Source organism: Triticum urartu, chromosome 2 (assembly GCF_003073215.2).
Source record: "Triticum urartu cultivar G1812 chromosome 2, Tu2.1, whole genome shotgun sequence".
NCBI lineage: Eukaryota > Viridiplantae > Streptophyta > Magnoliopsida > Poales > Poaceae > Triticum > Triticum urartu.
The window spans coordinates 13119079-13128413 of NC_053023.1; the positions used below are offsets into that span (position 1 = coordinate 13119079).

The window sequence follows — 9335 nt, forward strand, 5'->3', positions numbered from 1 at the left end:
AGGTTGTACATCAAACATTGTTGTGTGTCTAAAAGTTTGAGAATGTTCGAACATGTATTATTTTACAAAAAAAATCGATCTCATTAATCTCACCTAATGCGAGATCTCACACAAGTCTCCCCACGCTCAATCTCATACACGATCTATACTAGTAACTACTCCAACTCAAAAAAAGAAAGACTGCAGGCTAACGTACCTTCCGTCGTGGTCGTGGTGCAGCTACCGAAGTATGAAGGAATTCTCGCCCGTCTGACTCACTACTAGTACTAGTCAATTACCAAGGATGATTCATCACCTTCCTTTATAAATACTCGATGATGGGGGCAAGTAGTAGCTCATCACTGAGACAATATCCCACCAAAAAAAGAACAGCCATAAGGGAGGAAGAAAGAGAGACGGAGAAGGTAGAGGATGCTGACATTTACTGCTGCATTCCGGCATATTCCAGTGCTCGACCAGCCGACGGCCGAGCCATGGCGACGACTGTCCCTGCACCTGCACTCTCAGCGTCGACGATGTGGTAATTACGTTCTATTAATCTCCTGACCTGAATCCATGCATGGTTGAGAAAGAGTTTGAGCACGCTCACGTTCACATCAAAAACTGTTTTGATGGAAATTTTTGTTACATCGTAAAATAAATATAATTCCTTCCATGAATCTTGTTTTCTCTCCACATAAGGTATGGAGTGATGTTGATATAGTCCTTTAGGCTGGCTGGAGAAAATTTTCATACTGCATCTAATACTGATAATGTACTTGAATTGATAATTTAAATCGGTATTAACTTCATATGACACTGTTATTTTCCATTTCTCATGTATGATATTTAGGGTTCGTGCTAACTAGCAAATTCCCGTCATGTCCGGAGGCAGAAGTGGGTGAATGGAAAGTTGATGAGTACAGACAACACACGGTGAGCATATATACATATGAATTAACTCATTTGGAGCAGAATAGTTACCTACTGCATGCGCACAAGCTGACAAACATATACTACTGTATTAACCCCTGATCAAAAAGCAAATAGCGATGTTCCAAAAGGATGAACCGAGTGAGACGCGACAGATGATCGATGCCATAAGAACGGCTCTGGCGTCATTGGGTGATGATCAGACGTCAATGAATGTTTCAGCCTACGACACAGCGTTGGTCGCCCTTGTCAAGAACCTTGACGGAGGTGATGGACCGCAATTCCCCTCATGCGTCGACTGGATTGTTCAAAATCAACTACCCGATGGTTCATGGGGTGATCCTGCTTTCTTCATGGTCCAAGATCGGATGATCAACACCTTGGCATGTGTGGTGGCAGTGAAGTCTTGGAACATTGACAGCGACAACTTGTGTGACAAGGGTAAAAAGATTAATGGCTGGATTCTTTGGTTTTTTATCAATGATTGACCTTGTTTATTTCCAAGGAAGGATCAAGTATCTAATGTAGAGTGGACCTTTTCTGTTGTAGGTGTGTTATTTATCAAAGAAAATATGAGCAGGTTGCTAGAAGAGGAACAGGACTGGATGCCATGTGGCTTCGAGATCAACTTCCCAGCACTCCTAGAGAAGGCCAAGGACCTGGACTTGGACATCCCTTATGATCACCCTGCTTTAGAAGAGATATATGCCAAGAGGAATCTGAAGCTCTCTAAGTATGCATGGCTAGCTACATGCGTGTGATAAACCTTGTTTTATACATTGAGTTGAATAGTCTATGTATAATTAATTAAGCGATAATTAATCTCACTCTTAAATTGTAGGATACCTCTGGATGTGCTGCACGCCATACCAACAACCCTACTCTTCAGCGTTGAGGGAATGGTAGACTTACAATTGGATTGGGAAAAGCTACTCAGGTTGCGGTGTCCGGATGGCTCCTTCCATTCCTCGCCTGCTGCCACCGCTGCTGCCCTCAGTTACACCGGCGACAAGGAATGCCGTGCGTTCCTGGATAGGCTCATCAAAAAGTTTGACGGGGGAGGTAATTAATTAAAAGCACTACCATTACTTCTTATACAACTAACATGATCGAATGCAAACTTAGGTAGGAAAGGAGCCCCTTCAATTGGCCAATACCGAAGCAAAATATACCAAAACAACATTGGCAAATACTAACGTTGGTATTCACATAAATTCTCTTTTTCTTACTAGTGCCATGTAGCCACTCAATGGATACTTTTGAGCAATTATGGGTGGTCGATCGGCTGTTGCGTCTGGGGATATCAAGGCACTTCACAAGTGAAATTCAGCAGTGCTTAGAGTTTATTTACAGGTAACGTAAACAACTTCCATCTAATTGGAAAATACATGATGTCCTAACAAGTCTAAATATTTAATTGTATTTTTACAATGGAATGCTACTAGAGTAGTAGTGTTTTCCTTTAAGACTAATAGAGTACTAGTTTGAGACAAGGGGTATATCTACACTTTGAACAGGCGATGGACTCATAAGGGACTGGCTCATAACGTGCACTGCCCAATCCCGGATATTGATGACACGGCCATGGGTTTTCGTCTCCTCCGTCAGCATGGCTACGACGTCACTCCATGTAACTAATATTTTGTTAGTCAAATTTCTGATAGAAGCTAGATTCTAACATTTGAGAAGCGCTTTGGCATGGATGGCTACTATGCCATGCTGGATCGTGTTTTATTAATGTGCATCTAAATGCAGCTGTATTTAAGCACTTTGAGAAGGATGGCAAGTTCGCCTGCTTCCCCATGGAGACCAACCACGCTTCTGTTACCCCAATGCACAACACTTACCGTGCATCTCAGTTCATGTTCCCTGGTGATGACGATGTCCTGGCAAGGGCCGGGTGCTATTGCCGTGCATTCCTCCAAGAGAGACAAGCCTCCAACAAGTTATACGACAAGTGGATCATCACCAAGGACCTGCCGGGCGAGGTATATGCCAACACATTCAATTTAATTATGTATGCCTCAATCGGCCTACTACTTAGTTTCCATGGTTTAGGACAGAGTATTGAGCAATTATTCCTGCGAAATCAGGTTGGGTACACATTGAACTTCCCATGGAAAGCAAGTTTGCCAGAATTGAAACAAGGATGTATCTGGATCAGTACGGTGGCGACACCGATGTTTGGATTGCCAAGGTCCTCTATAGGTAAAAAAGTTAGATAACCAAAGTATCCTTATTAGTTAGAATAACTCTTCATTATATGAACCAAAGGAAAATATTTATCTTTTGGGACAATTTAAGACGCCACAATATTTTAAACATAAACTTGATTCATGTATCCAGCAAAGTGAGATACATTGAGTGCATAGAAAAAATAACCATGAAATCAGTTTAAATTCAGGAACTTCTCATGTACAAGATGAGGAATGAGGCTCTCCCGGTAATGACCATCCTATGTAGTATTCAACTAACATTTGACATTAGACCAATTCTAAATGCAGCTTCCATAGTTTATGGTATCCAAATATTTGTCACACCTTTGTTTCTAACACTTAACATTTCAGAATGAATCTTGTGAGCAACGACCTGTACCTTAAAATGGCTAAGGCTGATTTCAGAGAATATCAAAGACTCTCCCAAATTGAGTGGAATGGCCTCAGAAAGTAAGTCACAGACATTTTTGCTATCTCTTTATCCTCAAATTCAATCCACTAGCTAACATATTGACCACTAGATTCTTACTTGAGACTTGAGAGTATATGCGCAGGTGGTATTTCAGGAACCATCTGCAGAGGTATGGTGGGACTCCAAAGAGCGCGCTCACCGCTTACTTCTTAGCTTCAGCAAATATCTTCGAACCTGGCCGAGCAGCAGAGCGTCTAGCATGGGCTTGTATGGCGGTGCTTGCTGAGGCTGTTACAACTCACTTTCGACACATTGGGTATGTACGCAGCCTCAAAGTTTTCCCTCTCTGGAATCTGGTTTTAGTGATGATCGATGCAAAACATGTGTGCAATTCATAGAAGGGGCCCATGGTACTCGACAGAGAATCTTGAAGATCTTATTGTCCTTCTTTCGTTTGACGATGTTTCCGGCGGTCTTCGTAAAGCTGTAAAATTCAAGAAACCACTACACTTAGATATCATTGTTGATATGATATTGAACTTTTTTTTTCGATAAAGGGCGCTTTTATTATCTCAAAAAGTAGCATCAAGAAGATACAAAGCATTATGAGTAACACCCGGCCTCTGCATAACTAAGATGCACACAGCCAATCACCTAAAGTCTGATAAAAAGAAAGGAAGAAAAAACGACAAATGGGCGACAGTAGAGTCATATAGACCGACACTATGCCTATGTCGAAAGGGGTGGTGGACCGATCCGGAGATTATGCTGCCACCCATGATATTGAACTTTTACCAGATATGAAATGACGGAACCTCTATTTTCTTTGGTAACTACAGTGGAAGCAGTGGCTCATGGCATGGACTGGAAAGGAGAGCCATGGATCCGTTGATGGAGATACGGCTCTGTTGTTCGTTCGCACAATAGAGATTTGTTCAGGAAGGAATATTTCAGATGAATATAAACTGAACCTTTGGGATTATTCCCAGCTCGAACAGCTCACCTCTTCCATCTGCCACAAGCTTGCCACAATAGGTCTTGCTCAGGTGCGTGTGTATATGCACTGAATTCATATATCCATGTACCTCTGTTTTGAGTTGTATGTGATTTATCAAACTATAACCAAAGAATGTTCAATTGGGATAAACAGAATGGGGCACGTATGGAGAACACAGAGGACTTACACCGGCAAGTGGATTTGGAGATGCAAGAACTATCTTGGCGTGTTCATGGGGGTTGCCATGGCCTTAACAGAGAGACCAGACAGACATTTCTCAACGTGGTGAAAAGCTTCTATTACTCGGTTCATTGCTCACCTGAAACAGTTGATAGCCACATCGCAAAGGTCATATTTCAGGATGTCATTTAGGAAGAACCCTCTTCTGTCCTTATTAGAATTATTAAGCATTTTTGTGCTGGGTTCCGTCATGTTACATGTCCAAGCCTTTTTTCGAACCTGCAAGGACTGCACGTGAATATTTAGATAGAATGGAAACAAGGTTCCAAACGACATGATTCATGTCTAAGTTGTACCCCGCAAAAAAGGTTGGCTGTTATAAATATACATGTACAATCCCCTGTAACCTACCGCGGGAAAATACAAAGCAAATAACATGCACGTTATGTGCGTGTGGCAATAGATTGGAACACTCGTCACAATAGCCTCTCTGTTGTAGCACCTATACCAATAGAAATTGGAAAGCTATCTTCCTCTTTTTCCTTTTTTGATGTTCAACATATAAACAAATCAGCCAATGTACCGTTCCACCTTTGTGCAAAACATGCATGCATACTGATGGTCACCGAAAGTTGGACCGGATCTAGACCCTGTTTCCTGCTCACCAGCCTTTTGGCTGATGATGCTAGGAGTTCTTTTGTTGAATAAAAGCTCTCACATTGGAACGCAAAAAAAAAATGATCTAGTCAGGGTGAGTGTCCTGCGTGCATGTTTCTTTTTTTTTCTTCTATAACACTAATGCAGAAATGCTTACACACATCTTAAAAGATGGCGCATCAATTTCAATCCAGGCCATCGCTATTAATTTGAAATACTAGTGGCGTGGGCATATTTCGTACGCCACCACCATGGCATTACTGGTGGCGTGCGAGTAGGCAATTACTCCACAACTGTGTGGGCCCAACAGCCTGCCCAGCCGCGAATGTTATTTGTGGCATGTCAGAGTCTCGACACGCCACTGGTTACGTACTAGGTGTGGCATGGGCTAAATGGACAACCATTGGTCTATTTTCGTCCTTGTTTCAAGCCTGTATTTTCAGGCCTGAATATTTTCAGTGCGGGCTATGAATATTTGTTGTGTCTCCTTCCCCTCACGTTTCGCCCCATTTTATCGGGCCGGCCGCGCCCAATTTGTTGTGTTGTTATAATGGATATACTGATTGATATATAGTCCAAGATGATATGCTTAGTGTGGAATCCTGCATTTATATGGTAAGTTATAGAAACGTTGTGGATTGGCCTTGCCTGGTCGCCAACCGCGGCCAATATATGTTGTAGGAATGAAAAAATTTAGGGCGAGTAATCCATAGATTGATATGCTCAGTGTGGATTGGTAATTTTGTAAATTTAGTTCTAGACTAGGTAATTACCCATGCGTTGCAACGGGAATAATAGTATAGCTCAAACGACGTGTGTAAGCTTAACTCCGAGTTACCACACATGAAAATGCATGTTGTCTCTTCTCCATCTACACCATCGTTCTATTTTTGGCTCACCACGAATGAAGTCTCCGTCATCAATCCTTCTCTCTGATTGTACTCCCATAAATATTGTTTCTAATATTATTCTTCCTAACTCACATATATGGCCACAACGATGGTTATTGGTGATGCACATTGCCTCATCGTGTAGTTTTCTTAATCACCAAACCAGCCTATTTCATTTATCAACAAACTAACCCTTATACTGGACACAATCATTCAAATACATAACACACTGGTAGACTAAATAATAAACTTTTAAGAAGAAAGCAATGGACAATGGCATTGGATGACAAGTTGGAAATAAGAAACTTGTGAAAACAAATAACCACCTCTCATTCATATGGTAGAGAAAATGTCCATCGCCACATGTTGCTTGTTTGCAGACATGCTAGGTTCAACAACGATCATTGTCTCTTCTTTGCCATTACAATATCCCTCTTTTCCTCCATCCACCATAATTTTTATGTTATAATTACATGCGACTCATATAAATATTCTTCAGGCTACATTGATCAAGTGGCGCTTCTGCTTTTCGATACATAAATATGATGTGTAATAATCAGAAAGATAAAATTCCCCGTAGACCATTGAGAAGTTTGTGTGAGCTGGATCCATATAACGATAGTTATATAATACAGAAATAGTAACTGCCCCCGTCTCGTCCGCTCGGGCAACACGGGCGGCGGAATCCTAGTCAACACATGGGCTCTCTCCGTCGATCTCTCCCTCGCCACTGCCGGTGGCCACCATGGGCAAAGGCCGTGCAGCGATAGGTGGCGGCGAGGCCTTCTGTCGCGCCCTCCTCGGTTGGTGGGAGGATCCGCTGCGCCTTGGACGCCAGAACCGTTCGTCTTCGGGATGGCGGCGGCGGCGGCTCCTTGACGAGTTCGTTAGGCGGGATCGGCTGCTCGCCGAGCGCGCGGCTGTGAGGCAAAGTGGATGAAGCGGCGGGCGCGATGCTGCAGGCTAGAAGCAGAGGTGTAGCCAAGCCCTGCAGCGGCGGCGCTGAAACCGGCGAGTCTTGCGGCACTCGTGCCTGAACGTTGGGCTCGTCTGGGCTAGAGGTTGACCCGCTCCATCCGATCGCTAGGTGTCGGCCGACGGTGTGGGGACTGCTGGATCGACAAAAGTAATGGTGGTTTTGGCCCTGCTATTCTTCAAATGGCAACTCGTCCATTGACCAAATCTGCCTCCTCGATTGGACGGCGGTTGAGTTCCGTTCTTCCTCTAGGAGATGTTCGTAGTTTGTCACAAGATGCTACTGAATGTCTAGAGTGGAATTGATGCAGTCGTGTGCACCCTCTTTGGGCGAGGCGCGAAGCTTCCTCTTCTGGTCGTCACCATGGGACATGTCTTCATATAGATTTTCATGGAATTGACAGAGATGGAGAAAGACATGGCAGATGCGATCAAAGGTTTGTTTTTGGCAGAGAGTGTTGGTTGTGTTGAAGACGCTGCGGCACATGTTCTTTTTGTGTGTCGGGCGATCGACGACTTGCAGCCGCAGTCGTGGCAAGTGTGTGTGGCAACACAGGTGGACTGCATTTTTGGTGGTGCTCCTCGAGTACCGAGCCATGATTTCTAGGGTGAAAACCCAAGTTCTGGCCTTCATTGGTTGTACCTGGCAATGGCCTCTCTCAAGGCACTGTTTTGTAAACTCGGTCTTTCTCCGAGGTGAAAACCCAAGATCTTCGATCGGGAGACGACAAAGCCTATGCGTTGTTTCTTTTTTGGAGGCGTTGCTTTTGGAGAGCCTAGTACATAGTACATGTGTTGTATTTGGTGGTGGTTAGAGTGCTTCTGTTGTGAATGGTTGTACACCGCGACGGGGCTTTTTTTTCTCTTTTTTATTTTGTTTTTGGCTGTGTGCATCCTAAATGTCTTTAGACATCTTGTTGGTGCAGAGGCTAGATGTATCTGGTATCGTCGCGATATTAGTATATTCCCCTTGTCGAAAGAATATAACGATAGTTTCTTCTCTTGATGGTTGCATGGTATCTGTATATTTTCTGTCTTGATTCTCTTAATTTTCATCACATGCAATATTTCCCATCCAAAAAGAAGAAAATAATGAATCTTCATGATAAACTTGAGTTTTGTAAAATAGGCAAGTTCACTTGCAGCTGAATAGTAGGCCATTACCAAAGTTGGTATATGTAACCAGTTACGGTAATATAAAGAGTGAATCATGGGATGATATGGAATCAAACAAAGTAATTTACAATCAGGTTATGTTAATGTGGATTAAAGGTCAAGATCACAAAATAAATATGGCATACGACATTTATGGTATAGAAAAAACTACTACTAACTGAAGTGATTAGAAATATATATGCCATAGTATTGTGCAAGGAATATGAATAAATAGCGCGAAGTGTGATGTGCCATGGAATATTTGAATGACCCAGCTGTACTACTCCATATATCTTGCTAGTCTTTGGTTAGGGAGAGCTCAGATAGTAGTATTGTTAAAAGTATGCGAATATAAATATACATATTTCGAGTCTTCCAAGGATATATGCAACAAAAATCCATCCTAACTAAGAGTACAACTGGACTTGCAAAGGATTTACGTTTTCTGCAACATGAATAAAATATAGCTAGTATTAGATTAACCAGTGTGTATTGAGCGCCTGATTTTGCTGAGAAATATGAAAAATATATTCATGGGATGACCCTGACAGAGAGGAAGAGGAACATAGCAGCAATAAAGAAAAAGCAATGTAGAAGTACATAATTGCATCATGCACGCTAGCTCCCCATCGGGGCATTTCCTGCAGAAGATCCTCGTAACTATACCATGGAAAAAGTAAATCAAATATGGCAATCAAGCAGACAAGAAAATTAACTGAAAATTATAAACAGAAAAGCATTTATATATCTTGAAAGGATTTAACAGACCAAGCCTCGCAGCAACGCTGATTACCTCTGTCGCGCCGCTCGCTGCCGCATCCTTCTAGCTAGCAATGCACACGGCCAGCACCTATGTCATCTAAACTCACGCCGCTACTTGGATCCACGCACGCACTAGGCAGCCACCACTCTCTGTACTTATTCCATGTACGCATGCACCA

The 9335-nt window shown here is 42.7% G+C and overlaps 1 pseudogene; it reads left to right on the forward strand.

Annotated features, from left to right (window-relative positions):
* Positions 1-347: 347 nt before the first annotated feature.
* Positions 348-5199, forward strand: LOC125535129 (annotated as a pseudogene).
* The last annotated feature ends 4136 nt before the right edge of the window (positions 5200-9335 follow it).